Raw genomic sequence first — 17,461 nt, forward strand, 5'->3', positions numbered from 1 at the left:
TGGAGAACCTAGCAAGAGAACATGGACACAGTACCTGGCTGGAGATCCTAACCAGAGCTTCGCTGGAGATCCTGACCAGAACTTGGCTGGAGATCCTGGCTAGGCTGCTGATCAACTGAACGCTGTCTCCGTGTCATTCCTTCTTCGCCGACACTGTCCACACCTTTGGGGACCCCTGGACCTGCTGGGGTTGGACCCCAGCACTCGACGACCCACAATGCTCTGCAACACTCACCGACACTGACCCATGATGCTAACTGCTGCCAGCCACCGCTCACCAGTCCCCAGTCCCACTCTGCCAGCACCCTCCATTCACTGTGGTTCCCCGTTCCCATGCTGCGATCTGAACCTGTAGGACTGGGGCAGGGGGGCACAGGGGGGACCAGGAGGGCGCAGGGGGGTGGAGCAGGGCGGAGGGGAGCAGAGACACTGAGAGGTGGTCAATGCACCTAATGGCAACTGGTTGAGCAGTCATTCCCATCATTACACTTATGGTCCTGGCCTTCTGTTATATAGGATTATTGCTATTGTGAAATGATGGTGGTTGATTATAGTTTTTGTTTGCATTTTAAATGTCATCTTCCCTAGATAAAAATTTGAGAACACTTTTTTGATATCCTACTTTTAAAATTGATTTCCGCAATCCAAAAGTATGGATTTAGTTCAATTAAATCAAGTTAAACATCTAATTTCTTCTTTACATGATGATATTCACTTTTCTGTGTCCTTCACCAGGAATATGGAAACATAAGCGATGTTCAACCCCATTTGAACCATCCTCTCCACTCTGGAGGCCATGGGCTTTCCTTTGCTCACAAGCCTCCATTTACACACAGTAGATCCAGAGATAACCTCCATCCCCCAAGTCATATGATTCTGGATGCCCACCTCCTCTAGACAACAAAAATCATTCAGACAGACCACCACTTCAAGCAGAAGCTCCTTCACGATTGCCCCCTTGAAGATGTCATCACCTCCATTTTGGCACCAATGGCACACATGCCCCCCCTCATAATCATAGTTCCAGTGAGCACCATTCCCATGGACACCGTCCTCATGAGCATCATCCTCATGGACACCATCTCCATAGACATCATCCCCATGGGACACCATCCCGATGTACACCATCCCCAAGGCTGGCATCCTAATGATAATAGTTTTCATGACCATAGACCCTGTGACCCACCACCCCATAGGCAAGGTGCCATGGCCCACCACCTAGGCACTCAGAAGAAAGAGGTCCAGGCAAAGGACACTTTCTCTTAAAATGGAGACAAATTGGATAAGTTTACTGACTCCCTCCATTAAAGAAAGGTGAAGTTCTTCCTCTTCCTGAAGCCAGTTTTCCCAGCTTCTCATTGCCAAACCACAACCATCCTCTAAAGTTATAAATTCAGCCCTTCCCTCAACCAGCCAGTGAATTATGTCCAGGGATGTTCAAGAGTGAACTTTCACAAGTTTCAAAGTTTTTTGAAGAGACATTTCCAAAAAGAAATCTGAGTTCCTTGAAGAATGAATAGTGTTCTGAATTAGAACCATAAATAAAATGTAACAATAATAAAAAAAAGAAAAAGTTTATTTAATTATGGCCCTTCCCTCCTTTTTTTAAAAAAAACCTAAACCCTGTCATAGAGCCCTGGTTTCCTGCATTCAGGCAGTAAGGGCTTCCACCTTCCTGGGCACTGAAGGTGGTGGCATGCGCTGGGATTTCCTGTGGCACCAAAACCAGTTGCGTTGTGGGTGTTCTGGGCAGAATTATGTTCTCCCAGCATTCCTGTGTTGAAGTCCTAGCCTCCAGTACCTCAGATGTGACAGTAGAGAGATAGGGTCTTTGAAAAGGTGATGAAGTTGAAAGGAGGTTATCAGTGTGGGCCCTGGTCCAAGCTGACTGGTGTCCGGATCAGAAGAGCACATTTGGACACAAAAAGAGTCCAGGGATCTGCACGCTCAGAGAAAAAACTCTGTGAAGGGGCAGCAGGAGGGCAGCCATCTGCAAGCCCAGGAGAGAGGCTCAAGGGAAATGAACCCACCAGCACTTTATCTTAAACTCCCAGCCTCCAGACTGTGAGAAAATCAGTGTCTTTTAAGCCACTGAATCTGTGGTAAGTTATATGGCAGCCGACCAAACCGATACAGTGGGTGATCATAACGCATCCACCCTAACTCTGAGACCTTGAGCTCGTTGCTCATCCTCAGGCACCTAATATCACAAGGATCTTCCCCAGCATTTTATGGGTGAAGTTATATGATCTGCTCTAATGGCATTTGCATATTTAGCATTTTCAGAGATCTTGAGACATATCAGAATCATTGTAGAACATGTTCCCATAATGCTCTCTTCCTTTCTTTAGTCTCCTCCCAAGTACTCTCCGTTCTGTTTCTGGTCCTGGGCTCTGGGTTTTCAAAGAGACTCACACTCCCTGTGTTGTTGGCTGCTCCTCACCGCAGGGAGTCAGTGTGCATGGGTGGTGGAATCGGATAACTCACTAGCTGTGTGTAACCTTCCGTAAGGCATCGTCTTTCCCTGACTCAGTTTCCTCATCTTCGGGATGTGGCGATACCTACATGCTTTGGGTTTGCAGGAGCGCCAGCGGCTCTGTAGTGCTGTGCTCAGACACTGGCTCAGGCTGGGCGCCCAGTACCTGGTAGCTTTCCTGGGCAGCCAGGAGCTATGTTTGCTTGTGTTTCTCCCGCGTGGTCTCAGCTGACATCAGCTGTGCAGTGTTGGTTAACACAGCTAAGGAAGCAAAGGACTTAGCTAGTTGTTTACACGTGATGTGGACGCGGTGTGTCGTACAAGGCTTAACCCCTCCAGGAACCAGACGGCAGTTGTGGAGAGGTGGGTCAAAGAAGCAGAAAACCTGCTGAGTCATTGCAGGGCCCATGTTCCCTCTGCAACCTTCTATAAGAGTCTCTCTCTCTCTCTCTCTCTCTCTCTCTCTCTCTCTCTCTCTCTCCCCCTCCCTCCCTCCCTCCCTCCCTCTTTATCTTACCTGTAAAGCGGAGGCTTGGACTACAACATGCCTTCACTATATTCCTTCTAAGCCCAGCACTTTATCTACAAGTCGTGGGAATAAAAGGGATGACTGGGTGTGAGAGGTCTTCATTCTGATTTAGCACTACCCAACCATTGCCCACCCCATGACTACACTTCATTAACGTTAGATTTCAGTAGTTAAATTTAATTTTGTTAACATTTTAATGTTTAATTTAAAATACCTAATGTAAAATTAGCCTCTTAGTAGCTTTAAGAGTTACTTTCCTCCTAAAAGGATACTGAAAAATATTGCCTGCTACCTGACAGTAAAACCCCTTACCTGCACCAGCTCTCACTGTAGCTGAGCTCGTTGAACACTTGTTTCTGTTTAAAATGGGCTTGTCCTGTGGCACCAGTAAGGAGAGAGCGGGCAACGGGCTGTGCCCCAGTCGTCCTGAGTTCTTTGTGTCTCCTCCACCATCTTTCGCCTCATGTCCACAGCCTCATCTAGGGAGAGCTAAGGGCCAAATGGGATGGGGCAGGGAGCAGGTGCACACATGTCTGCTGCTCTGCCCCTTCTTGTCCAGTGGGAGCAGGTGCACACACCTGTTCTGCTCCCTTTTGTCCAGTGGGAGCAGATGCACACACCTGTTCTGCCCCTTCTTGTCCAATGGGAGCAGTTGCACACACCTATTCTGCCCCTTTTTGTCCAGTGGGAGCAGGTGCACACACCTGTTCTGCTCCCTTTTGTCCAGTGGGAGCAGGTGCACACACCTGTTCTGCCCCTTCTTGTCCTGTGGGAACAGGAGCACACACCTGTTCTGCCCCTTCTTGTCCAGTGGGAGCAGGTGCACACACCTGTTCTGCCCCTTCTTGTCCAGTGGGAGCAGCTGCACACACCTGCTCTGCTCCCTTTTGTCCAGTGGGAGCAGGTGCACACTCCTGCCTCCTCTCACCCAGTGCTGACACACAGTTGACAAGGGGGAAGTAAATGCTCTTCCAGACTTAGAAGACTCCTGGGGGAAAGCCGTTTCCTCTGCCTTTGTAGGGAGAATCACAAATACATATAAATGAGTTCCTTAGGGGGCAACACACTCAATTTCATCAGTATTCATAGCTTGCCTTTCATTCCCTCTGCCACTGACATCTTTCAGAATGGGATTCGGGAGTGCGACCCTGGTTTGAGTCATTCTGAAATGGGATTCTGACCGGATGTTTCATTGATTTCTCCCACTTTGCCGGCCCTGGTTTTACTGACCGTAGATAACTTTTAGGCTTCAGAGTCTCCTCCTGCAGAGAGAAGTCGAGCACCGTGTGTTCGATGAAATGCATATGTGAGAAGCCAAGGTGGTATCAGGTCTTTAGTTGTTAAGGAAAATAGCCTCCATTTCGCCTGCATCCTGCGGTAGCTCTATCCTAAATTTCCTCTAATTAGGTGAAGTCCTAAAACTGTGATTAAACTGTAGGCAGCCAGGGGAACATAGAATAAATCAGAAGTGTCTCTGACCTGAGCTTCCTCCTTCTCTCCTCTGTGTGCACAGAATGAAGGCGCTCTGTCCCCTGTGTCACAGGCATGGATGAGCAATCCAGGAGAAAGGATGTGTGAAAGGAAAAGATGACACCAGCCATGGCAAACAAAATCTGAAGATTATTACTGTGGAAGCAGAAGAAGGCACGAGAACACTAACAAGTCCAAGGTAAGTGGACGTCTCTGGAAACACTGAACTTGGATGCGTCAGAAGGGGAAAGGGGCTTGTCATGTGCAAGTGTCAGTGTGCATTGACTTATCAAGTGGGGTAGGGTCTACCGTCAAAGTGTTTGTGTTACTAGCAATGAGGAAGAAAATTAGTAAATACACTTAGTCCCTCCTATCGAATAAAAGCTAAATGCCCCAAAGTTGAATAATACAGACTTACATTTTATAAAGGACTTTTCTTCCCAAGGAGCAAAACAAACAAATTAACAAAACAATGTACTAACTATCCTGTGCATGGACTCGCTTACTATATTTCCAATGTTTTATATACACGTTTGTACATTATTTTCTTTTGATTCGCAGTTGAACACTTGACCAGCTCAAGTCCAGTGGACAATTGAGCAAAGCCAATGGTTGCTTGGCTCTGTGTTTTGTTCAAACTCTTACTGATTTAGGTACTTTGAGAAGCACTGGGGAATTTACACTTAAGGAATGTAGGATCTTCTTAAATTACAGCAGATCCTCGAATAATGTCCTTTCATTCAATGCCATTTCATTATAACCTTGGTAAGAAACGAAGTCGAGTCCGGGCAGGGCTGTGTGGAGCGTGCACGCTCTCCCCACATCTGCGTGTGTTTTCTGTGGGGACTCCGGTTCCTCCCATGCCCTAGAGCTGTGCACATGGCGTTAGCTGGGGTGTCTTCTTGTCCCAGTCTGAGTGAGTGTGGGTGAGTGAGGGCTGCACTGAAGGGGCGTCCTGTCCATGGGGGTCCCACCTGGTGCCCTGAGCTGCTGGGACAGGCTCCGGCCACCCATGATTCTGACCCGGAAAAAGTGGGTTGGAAAAGAATTCTCTTGCTTTTAGTCGTCTTTCTGAAATGTAGGCGTAGCTCACACTTACTTCAGTGTGTAGTATTAGAAGTGTTTGGGTCTTTATTTAGAAGTTTGGTGATATTTCTGTGTCCAAAAATATTCCATAGGAACTAAACTCTTGCTTTTATCAATTCGCCTGCGGGAAACTGGTTTCTTTACCACCATTTCCTGTAAAGTCAGTTTCCAAGAGCCTATTGAGGACGGCGGGTGCAAATCCGATCACCTGACTGTTATCTGTGAGCCCTGGCCCTGGCCATGCTCTCTAGCCTCACTCAGCCCCAGCTCACTATCTCCTCCTTCCAGACCCTCCGCACCCCCCACCCCAGCCCTTCCCTCTTGCAGCTTCATGCACACGACCCAATGCAGCCTGGGCGCTCTCTCTGCCTTGCACCTCAACCTCTGCCATAGCCTGAACCTCAGGCTGGGCTTCCTTGGCTCCCTGTCAGAAAGGGCCTCTGTGAGGTTATCACCCACAATATCGCCTCTGCCGGCATTCTCATCAGCGTGCCTGGAACAGCCGGTGTGTCCGCAGCAGGCAGTATTCGGAATTTTTCACCTGCGTCAGGCTGACGGCTTGGTTACTCAAGGCGAGTGTCAGGGAGGACAGAGCGCCTGAGGGCCGAGGTTAGCCACTCAGGAGCCCGTCCCAGAGCCTCTTCCTTCATGGCAGGCTTTACTCCTGGGAGCTACTTCTTACTGGCTCTTCAGTTCTTCTCACCTGCTTCCGACGGTTCTGAAAGCTTCCTGAGGCCGGGCTGGTGTTTGCCTTTTCCCAGGGATACTCTGGGACCCTGGCCCGGCAACTGTTGTATATGACGTCCTGGGAAACACTCTGGGAGTGAAAGAACGAATGAAACAGACAGGCACGTGCCCTCAGGAGCACAGGCATCATAGAGACACACAGGCACCTGCCCTCAGGGGCACAGGCATCACAGAGACACACAGGCACCTGCCCTCAGGGGCACAGGCATCATAGAGACACACAGGCACCTGCCCTCAGGTGCACAGGCATCATAGAGACACACAGGCACCTGCCCTCAGGGGCACAGGCATCATAGAGACACACAGGCACCTGCCCTCAGGGGCACAGGCATCATAGAGACACACACATGTGCCCTCAGGTGCACAGGCATCATAGAGACACACAGGCACGTGCCCTCAGGAGCACAGGCATCATAGAGACACACAGGCACCTGCCCTCAGGGGCACAGGCATCATAGAGACACACAGGCACCTGCCTTCAGGGGCACAGGCATCATAGAGACACACACATGTGCCCTCAGGTGCACAGGCATCATAGAGACACACAGGCACCTGCCCTCAGGAGCACAGGCATCATAGAGACACACAGGCACCTGCCCTCAGGGGCACAAGCATCATATTGACACACAGGCACCTGCCCTCAGGAGCACAGGCATCATAGAGACACACAGGCACCTGCCCTCAGGGGCACAAGCATCATAGAGACACACAGGCACCTGCCCTCAGGAGCACAGGCATCATAGAGACACACAGGCACCTGCCCTCAGGAGCACAGGCATCATAGAGACACACACATGTGCCCTCGGGAGCACAGGCATCATAGAGACACACACATGTGCCCTCGGGAGCACAGGCATCATAGAGACACACACATGTGCCCTCGGGAGCACAGGCATCATAGAGACACACACATGTGCCCTCGGGAGCACAGGCATCATAGAGACACACAGGCACCTGCCCTCAGGGGCACAGGCATCATAGAGACACACAGGCACCTGCCCTCAGGAGCACAGGCATCATAGAGACACACACATGTGCCCTCGGGATCACAGGCATCATAGAGACACACACATGTGCCCTCGGGAGCACAGGCATCATAGAGACACACACATGTGCCCTCGGGAGCACAGACATCGTAACTGAGGTAGGCAATCCCTTCACAGTGCCCCCTAGAGGTTCAGAAATAGAGCAAGAAGAGGTCACTCAACTTAGAATCCTGCCCAGCCAGTTTGGCTCAGTGCTTGACTGTTGACCTATGAACCAGGAGGTCGAGGTTTGATTCCCGGTCAGGGTACATGCTCGGGTTGTGGGTTCAATTCCCAGTAGGTGGCATGGAGGAGGTAGCCGATCAATGAGTCTCTCTCATCATTGGTGTTTCTTTTTCTCCCTCTTCCTCTCTGAAATCAATAAAAATATATTTAAACAAAAAACAACTTAGACTCCTGAAGCCAGGAGCAATATTCTGAATATTAACAGCTGGTCAGTACAAACAAGAATCAATTTGAACAGGCGTCGGCCACGCTGTTGGGCAGTGTGTCCCCCTCAGTTGCTGGACCATGGGGACGGGGGGTGAGATGCAGGTATGGGCTCCAGGGTGGAGGGACTGTCATTCTGTGTGCGTCTCTATTGGGTATCAGCCCCATTATAGTACTAGTCGGAAGCCCCGTGGGCCAGTTTTCCTGGAGCCTGTTCTCCACCTGGGCTGCAGGACCTGACACCCTCAAACGTCACCCCTGCCCCCCCTGCTCTCACTTCACACCTGCACAGCCTCCCTCACACCTGCTGGAGACAAGCATCTCATCTCGTCGCCATCAGGCCGGCAGGATTACACATGACCAGGAGCGGGGCTGAGGAAGGAAGGGGGAGTTGTTCCCAACTTTTCACTGTTATGAGAAGGCGACTGCGGACAGTCGTGCCCAGGTGTGTGTGGACCTCGCCATCCTTTCTCGGGAGGGATGGCTGGGTCACGTGCTAGCTGCGTGCTGAACTTGAACGAAGCTGCACACTGTTTTCTAAAGCGGTCGCACCAGTTCCATCCCCACCTGCTCCGAGTGAGAGCTCCCGCTTCCCCACGCTCTGGCGATCCTTGGCTCCGTCAGCCCTTTCCTTTCTGCCCATCCCAGTGGGACGTGGAGGGATTCGTTGTGGTTACAAAGCTGCGCATCTTTTCCTGTTCTTCCTTGCCATCTGTATGTCTTCTCAGTGAATTGTCTGATTCGATCTTTTGCACACTTTGGGGTGTTGTTCGTTTTCTTACTGCGCTTTGAGCATTCTTTATTCTGGGTACAAGTCCTTTGTCGGGTGTATGCTTTGCAAATACTTTCTCCCAGCCTCTAGCTTGTTTTTCCTTTTCCTTAACAGTATCTTTGGGAGAGCAGAAGTTTTTGATGTTTAATTTGTTTTCATTTGAATTATTGCAGTGAGGGGCATTTAAAGATTTTGTCAGGCATAGGAATTTGTACATTTAGACACCCACTCACATGGTATCAAGCATATTAAAATGTACGTTTCCCTCGTTAAAATTATTTCTTACTCTTTCTATATTCTTAAAGACCCTAAATTTTTGCTTTTAAAATTGTTTGTGGCAATAAACTCATTTAGTTTATTATTGCCTACTAGAGGCCCAGTGCACAAGATTTGTGCACTGTTGGGGGGGAGGGTCCCTCAGCCCGGCCTGTGCCCTCTTCAGTCCAGGACCCCTAGGGGGATGGCCAGCAGTCAGACATCCCTCTCGCAGTCCGGGGCTCTCAGACCTCTCACTCCTTACCACCCGCCCGCCTGCAGCAGAGGCAGGAGAGGCTCCCGCCACCACCTGCTGTGCTCGCCAGCCATAGCCCTGCTTCTAGCTGAGCAGTGCTCCTCCTGTGCAAGCGCACTGACCACCAGGGGGCAGCTCCTGTGTTGAGTTCTGCCCTCTGGTGGTCAGTGCGCATCGTAGCGGCCAGTCATTCTGTGGTTTGGTCGATTTGCATACTATGCTTTTATTATATAGCATCATGCATCCTTGATAATTCATGCCAAATAAAAAAAATCTAACATAAAAATTATTTTAAAACAATGCAATTTAATGACTACAAGGACTTACCAACTAATGAAGTTGACAATATGTTAACCTTTATAGGTATTAAATTAAATATTCATCACCTGAGATTGGGTAGTTTTCTTCTCATATTTAGAAGCAAGTACTTTCTCGTGTTTTTTAGTGCTAGAACAATTTTTTTTAAGTCCCTGGAAAATGTGTAGTTTCTAGACCTTGGATAAAATAGTGTGGTTAAAGTACATTTCAGGGAAAATATAATAATAAATAAACTAAAAATAAAACAAGTTGTTTAAACAGCTCCCCAAGCACTTACTAGAGTCTGAGTAAAGGATATGAAACAGGCTCATGGCGTCTGACTGGCATCTGGGCACTGATCGCTGAGGAGCTGGAGTGGCTCTGCTGGCACCTGGATTTCCTGCCAGAGTTTGATTATAACAAATAGACTCTCTTCTGGCTCTGAGCCGCCCCAAATTATGACTATTATTTTAAATATTTTCTTATTTTTAAATTGCTTTTTTATTTCAAATTTAATGTCTGCATTTTGTAAAAATATTCAAATAAAAGTACTTTGTGATGTTAAAGTTAGCTCTTAAACATTGTATGCAAACACAAAAGATATGTGTCCGTTTATCTTCTGCAAAGCAAGGAGTTACTTTACAATCATCAAAGGTGCATATGAATTCAGAAGAATCTAAATGTCACATGAGTGCTGGCATCCAAATAAGTGCTCTTCCTAAGGATGTCGGATGTTGGCTTGAAAACCATAAAAATGTTAAATGCTCACCATCACCAAGCATCGGGAGGTGCTGTGCCATGCGTAACACATGAAATAGTGCCTAAGGGTATGTAATATGCCTTTGTTCCTGGGGTTGTTTACCACAGAGTCCTTTCGAACTCACCAGGACTTAGTTAGTGCTTCCTGCACACACCTGAGAATCTTACCTTGTTCTACGGATTTTCCAAGTCTGCCACCAGGGGGCAGCCCCCACACACTTTTATGTTCTGACTGAACTATTGAAAGTTTATTTTCCTTCAGCACACGTGTGTGAGGCTGGCATTTTCAAGCAGACTTTGGTAAAAAACTTTCGATGGATGAAGGAAATAAATAATAAAAATAAGAAGCCCTACAAATAGTCACATTTCCAAAATACAAGGCTGAGCCTAAGAATTAGCCAATCTGCCACGCCCCCCACCCTGGGCCAGTCTGCAATACTGGTTCCCAGACACATGGCCTCCCCGTCATCTCGACCCCCACGAGCTGACCTATGGGCTCATCTGATCACAGCTGTCGGTAAATCCAGTCCCTTGTGCTTCCACGGCTCCAAACCCCTGATTTAAACGTGCCGGGTCTGCACTGTGGCCTTTCCTCTCAGGCCTGGTTGGCAGCCCGAGGTGTCCCGTGGCGAGGAGCAGGTATGGCCCTCCCCTGAAGGTCGCCTCCTGTGCCAGGGCAGACACCAACCATGCAGCACACTTCTGTGTGGGACGCAGAGCCAGCATGGCCGGCCTTCCGGACCCTGGCCCCAGGCAGCATTCCCAGCGACTGTGGCTAATGCCACTGGAAATTCTCTCACCCAGGCCTGGATGTGCAGCCCACCACCTCTGCAGCCTTCTGTGGTGACTCTCCTAATCCTGTACCCAAAACACACTCTCTCTCTCTCTCTCTCTCTCTCTCTCCACATTAAAAAGTGATTTAGATCCGCAGTAATGAAGGTCTCCCTTCTAGCCCTCAGTCTCGCCTCCCCTATGCCACACCGAGCAGGTGCTGCCCGCGTTGGAAGGAGGGTGTCGTTCTGTCCCATGTGGGCTGCGGCTCCAACGGGGCCCGTCCCTGGTTCACTAGTGGCGGCGTTGCCCCCTGCGGCTGGGCCGGGTGAATAAGCGCGTCCTGGCGTTGCCTTTGCGAGGCACCCAGGCTCAGCCCGTGCCCGCCCCCCTTCAGCCGAGGCTGGGGCGGTCTGAGCAGGCGCTGTGTGGACGGCTGCGGAACTACCTTCCAGCAGGTGTGTTTTTCCTTTCATGCTGAAAGTTTATTAAAATAATTAGCATAGTGTTTAGGTTAATTATATTTCATTTATATTAATATATAAACTTAACAATTAATTGACTATCAGGGCAGTGGAGTATGGTTATTCAGTGTGACTCTGGAGTTAGACGGGTTGCACTCTGCGCCTCCACTTCCTTCCTTTGCAGCGCGGCTCGGTAACCCCCCGACTCTGAACATAAGGGGACAGCAGTCCCCCCTCCTGTGCGGCACTCGCAGCGCAGATGGACTGTGCGTCCCTGTGAGGTCGGCGCGAGCCAGGCGTTGGGTTCGCCTGGCACTGAAATGATACTAATAACATGGCTCCTTTTTAAAAATCCTCACCCAAGGATATGTTTATTGATTTTAGAGAAAGAGGACAGGAGGGAAGGAGGGATAGAGGGAGTGGGGAGGGAGGGAGGGAGAGAAACATTGATTGGTTGCCTCATATGCACCCCGACTGGGCTCAGACCCGAGACCTTTCGGTGTTTGGGGTCCACGCTCCACCCGCCGCGCCCCCGCCGGGCTCCTCCTGTGTTAAGTACTGCTGTTTCCGCCGAAGCTGTGTGCAAGTGGGACCGACAAGGCCACGCGCGCCCACGGAGGGGAGGCTAGGAGGCCGCCGGCAGAGGCCGCATCGGTGTTCAGCGGCCTGGAGGCTGCCTTCGCGAGTGGCCTGGGCGCTGTGCTGAGTGAGGAGAAGGCTGCTCCCTGAGCCGCTCCGCTCGGGAAGGGGGGTGGGGGGCTCTGCTCGGGAGGGGGCGGGGGTGGGGAGTTCCTCCGCCCGGGGAGGGGTGATCTACATGATGAGCAGGTTCACTGTACCGCTGCTCGGACTCTGTCCCCTGTTCCGCCCAAGTCCATCCACGCCCGGGGGCAGGCACTTGAGGCCCGTTCTTCAATGTCCTCCCGCCCAGCGCCGCAGAAGTGAAAAGGCGCCGAGGGCTTCATCGGGGAGAGGAGGCGGACGGTCGGACGGTCGGACGGTCGGACGGTTGGAGTGAAGGCAGGAGCACTATGGACACGCTGTCAGCGAGAGACTAACTACCGAAGTCACCGCTGTGCAGAACTGAAGGGCCAGGGCATCTTCTGAAGCAGAAGGATCCCCCCTGCCCGTCGGCCTGGCACCCGTCGCAGTGACAGACAAGGGGGTGGGGAAAGGGGGGCAAAGGCGGAGGCCCGCCGCACTCAGAGGTACAGGCCAACGTACTCCACGTCCTATGACCAAAACGTCACGGGAATAGCAACAGAATGTGATGTTATTTTGCTGCTACCTAATTTGTGATTTAGAATCTTACTTCATTCTTTGGCCTTGCCTCCTGAAATTAGCTTCAGAAATTAGTTTTCATCTAAGTACATTTTAAATTCATCCTTCATTTCAAAAAAGTTGTTTTTCTTTCAACTATGAATTGTTGGAATTTGAGGTAGTCAATATATGTCTTACATCAACTCTTCTGACATAAAAACAACTCAGCATCTGACAATTTGATAAGAAAACTGTATACTTGTTTAATATTTTTTATTATCAATGAAGTCAAGAATTTTTTCTTATATTTATTGGCCATATGTATTCCTTATGACAATTACCTATTCCCATCCTTCTTTTTCTATGTATTTGTTCATTACATTAATAAATTAAAAGTTGATTCAGAGGTGACAGACCAAAGTACAAGCAATATCTTCAATTAATACCGCAGCCCCAGCCACCAAGGACTCCACACACTCAGACTCACTGTCCGCTCCTGCCATGGCTGCGTGGTGGCTGGCGTTGTCTGGACGCAGCTGGGCCCCAGCCTCGCGCTCCCTGCTGGCTGGTCCCCAGGGCGCCAGGTCTGGTCAGCCCCTGGCAGGGGAGAGGGGTCCTCGCGGTCCGGGCGGATCCCGGAGGCCGGCAGGTGGCGCTGTCGCACAGCCGTCCTCGCAGACCCAGCTCGGGTTTAGGGGTGCAGCTCAGCTGGGGGGCAGCTTTAGGAGAAGGACCTGCAGACATAGCTCCTCGCCTCGGTGTCCTGCACTTTGGCCAATGTAGGCTGGGCTGGTGGGGAAATAAGTGACCAATGTAGGCTGGGCTGGTGGGGAAATAAGTGGCGCGCGATTCGCTTTGCCCACGTATGGTTTCTCTGAGCACCGTGCTCTGGCGCAGGGGAGCCTTCCGGAAGTTGCATATCTTCTCAGAAAAAAACGTGAAGTGGAAGTTAGACTGAATCATATTTAAATACGGTTTTTAAGACATTTGTGATACTAATATCTGTGCGATAATAACAACAGTGCTTATTTATGAATGCAATCAGTAACAAGATCTAGTGCACCATCACTTCAAGGCAGTCGGGAGTAGAAACTGTTTTGCGATATTGACAGCCAGTGTGGTGTGATACACCGACATACTTGTTACTATTCTCCTAAATGCATTTGAAACACTTGTTTGTTTTTTAGCTTTTGGCTCTGCGTGAATCTCAGCTCTCCGTGTATCAGCAGCCAGCATCCTTTTCCGTTTCCAAAGAACTTCCCTGCTGGAAGACCTCACAGGGTGTGTTTCCCCAGGACAAACCCGGTGCGCTTCATGCGACGCTGCCAGTGAACCCCCCCTCCCCCCCTCCCCCCCCCCCCGCCCCCAAGGCATAATGCAGGGCCAGGTCTGCTGTAGAACTAACCCTGCTACTCACGCAGGACACTCGGGCCTCGGTTGTGTTATGATTGGCATTCAGTGCCACTCGGGCAGTCACAGCCTGTGCTGAGCACTCAGTGTGGCCGAATGTTCCGCAGCCCCAGGCCGGCACGGGTGCCAGGGCCGGCGTTTCACAGGCGGGAGCCCATCCGTGGGCAGCACATGAGTAAAGCGTTTCCTGAACATGGCTTTCTAGGTCATAGACCGGGACACAGCCTGTGTATCTGGAGAGCCCAAAACCAGGAGTGTGGGAACCTGAAATCCTGACGCAACCCAAGGTCACAGGCCCTCCTGCCCATGCTCTCTCCTCTGGGCCCTGACTGGAGCCTCGGGGTGGGGTGGGGGAGAGGCGAGGTCCAGGTGGCCCCTGGTGTGTCTGGGCTGCGCTCACACACGCTTCCTCCCTGTTTCCAGGCCCCTGGCAGGTTGGACCCTGGCGGGTGAGGTCCACTCCCCCCTGGCTGACTCCGGGAGAGCTCCAGTGGGCAGTGAGGGCGGGGAGGGAGAGCAGCCCACCGCCCCCGCCATTCCCTCCCCCTCCCTCCGCACTGGTGACTCTGGCATCGCTGTGTCCTCAGGGCCCTGCATTGGGAAACCCCTGGCCCCTGCTTATCCCCGTGTCTGCTCCTGCAGCTCCTTGGCCCGGCCGGCCCGCCTGTCTTTTTCCAAAGGCCTTGACTTTCTCCAGAGTCCGGTCAGGTAAACCTGGGGCCACAACACTCACCCACACGCACCGAGCGGGCTTTGACAGGGTCTCTCAGTGCGAGAGCAGCTTTATTCGGCATTTGTCCATGGTCCTTTCCCGTTCAGGTGAGGCTAGTTCAGAAAGAGGAAGCTTAGACCTGGGACGTACTCACCTGGATTTGAGTCCTTTGTCTACCAGATGTCAGGTCAGCGACCTCAGGGACCATTTCTGAACCTCCTGAGCCGGAGTTTCCTCGCGTGTTGAAGTGCCTGCTCCCGAGGGCTGTGGGCGAGGAAGGCACCTGGCCATGGGCGGAAGGGAGAAAGCAGGCATCCGTGAGGCTTCTCAGGTGGAGAGGGGGCAGGTTCGCTTGGCCATGCCCCTGGCACCCGTGGGCCCACACCCCTTCTGAAGCCTTCCCTGGGCTTCCCCTGTTCAGGAGTTCCTGCAGGACAAGCTCCTTGGCCCACTTTAACCCCAACCTCTCTTCCTGCATCTGCACCTGCAGGCTCTGCTCTGTGTGCTCTGCATGGAAACCCCACTCACCACTTCATTCTTGACTTAAAGGGCCTCTTTCCTCCCCTTCCCACGTGTGGGTGGCACCGGGTACTGCTGCCAGGTGTGTGCTGGGAACAGGCACCGTGGTCCTGGCCTGCCAACATCCAGTCCCCCGCTGCCCTCGGGCTGAGGTGCGGCCGCTCCCCCAGCCTCATGTGCTGTCCCCGGGGGACCTGGGACTCGGGTCTGGCCAGACCGAGCCTGTGAAGGCCACAGAAGGCCTCTTGCTGGGATTATTGGGGGAGAGAATTCCTCTTCACAGGGCCTGCTCAACTAGCTGCACTTGAGCGTGGACCTGCTAGTGGCCCTGTGGCTCCATTGGGAAGAAGAGTGACCTCAACAGTGAGGATGGAGAGCCGAGATGAGGGAGACAGTGGGGCACAGGTGCCAGGAGCGGGTTCAGGGCCTCACGCCGTCCGCTGGTCAGCTCCAGGGCCTGTGCTGTACCTGGTCTTCGTGGTGGCCTGGGCCAGTGTGATCCTCATGATTGCCTGGGCCAGTATGATCCTCATGATCCCTGGGTCAGTGTGATCCTGCGTCTGCTCCCCAAGAGGAATGGCGTTTGTTGTCAGGAAATCTGATCCATCTGAGGAAGGGGTGGCGCTGTTGTTGGCATTGCTGGGGTCGAGGGGCCTGAGGTAGGAGGCCCCATGTGAGCAATGGAAGCCCGGGTAGCTGGCTGAAGCAGGAGGGTGTTCAGGGCTCTGTGGCTGAGAAGGTCAGTCTCATCGCAGGTGCGGTTCGATCAGGGGCTCACACAGCTCTCCAGGCTCTGTCTGTGCTCCCGCATGTGGCTTTTTGTCATGTCTTCTTCCTTCACAGCAGCACGCAGTGTCGTCCTCATGCCGGTGCCTTCCGTGTGCACAGAGGTAAGTTAACCCAGAATCCAGCATATCCTGAGGCTGCAGCGACGGACGTCCCTGGTTCGCTTGTGTGCTCCCTGTTCATGCCGTGCATTCCCCTGGCATGGGGGCTGGGTCCACACGTGGCTGAGTAGGGGTGGGTGATGTTTAAACTAGAGATCTTCACACTGAGGAGGAGGATGGCTGCTGGTGGCACCACCCCATCCCAGCTAAGGAAGGAGGTGGCTTTCTCTCTGCCTGACAGACAACAAACCAGGGCCTTGGAGAGTCGCAGTGTTTCTCCGGGGCCACAGGAGGGGCGGCGCTGGAGTTTTCCCCAGGTTGCTATTCCCGCCGCAGACCTGAGCTACCCTCCTGCCTCAGTCAGCATGGCTGCACTCTGAGCCTTGGTCCTGGAGAGGGGGTGGGAGCCGGGGGGGGGGGGGGGGGGCGTGACTTGGAAGCAGCTCTCCAGGCTTCATCGCCATCCCTGCTCCAGGGTGGCCTGGCCTCTGCCACGCCCACGCCGTGTGTCCAGGTGCTGGGACCTCGCCAGGCCAGCTGGTCCTGTCCACCGGCCCACGCGGCCCACCTTCCAGCCAGGGCGGCAGCCCCGACTCCTTTCCGATTCCCTTTCCCCACTTTCTGCATTTTCCATTCAAAACGTCCTTGTCCTGTGCCGCCCTCCATCACTGCCCTGCTGTCTGTTGGCTCAGATGGTCCCCGAAGCTGTGGGTTGTTTACTTTTCAGCAAGGACCTCGAGAGCGTGTCCAGAGGCGGGACTCAGCGAGCGGTGCCTGTGGGTGCGGGGGCCCTGGCCCCTCGCTGGGAGGGCTGTGGTCTTTGCCTGCAGGGGGCGCCCTGTTTGCATAACTGACTCTTCCCCCAGAAATGCAGGTTCGCCCCCTCAAGGGGCACTTTTCCGGTTTGCCTTGTAAGCTTGATGGGGGTCAGCAGGCGTGGGCCCGTTGGGGTAATCGGGTCTTATGGGCACTCAGCCTCGCCGTCATGACTGTTGTCTCTGCCTGCCCTCCCACCCCCTGGCGGAGCTGCGTCCTCACAGCCAAGAGCACGTGGCCACGAAGCCTGGTGTGTTACTGTCAGCCCCTTAGGTCACTGAGCTCCAGACATCCTCCAGGACCCTGAATCTCCTCCCCTGGCCCTCACTGTCTCCCCACACGGCCAGGAGTGGAAGCCCTGTAGCCTGGGCAGCAACTAATCCAGTGCCTGGTGCTGGAAAGGAAACCAGCCTCCCGCCGTCCCGGCTCCGGAAAGCAGCCTCGGGTGCTCTCGGCCGCTCGCCTCCCGCTGGGCCCTGGCTACACGGCTAAACGGGCCC

The 17,461-nt window shown here is 52.5% G+C and overlaps 1 protein-coding gene across 1 annotated transcript in view; it reads left to right on the forward strand.

Moving 5' to 3' along the window:
- Positions 1-4,518: 4,518 nt before the first annotated feature.
- FRMD4B (FERM domain containing 4B) overlaps positions 4,519-17,461 on the forward strand; it is a 199,495-nt gene continuing 186,552 nt past the window's right edge. Inside the window, exon 1 of the mRNA XM_081106188.1 lies at positions 4,519-4,674. The gene's annotated coding sequence lies outside the window, so the exon portion shown is untranslated. The remainder of the gene's footprint in view (positions 4,675-17,461) is intronic.

Source organism: Myotis nattereri (assembly GCF_964212035.1).
Source record: "Myotis nattereri genome assembly, chromosome: 14".
NCBI lineage: Eukaryota > Metazoa > Chordata > Mammalia > Chiroptera > Vespertilionidae > Myotis > Myotis nattereri.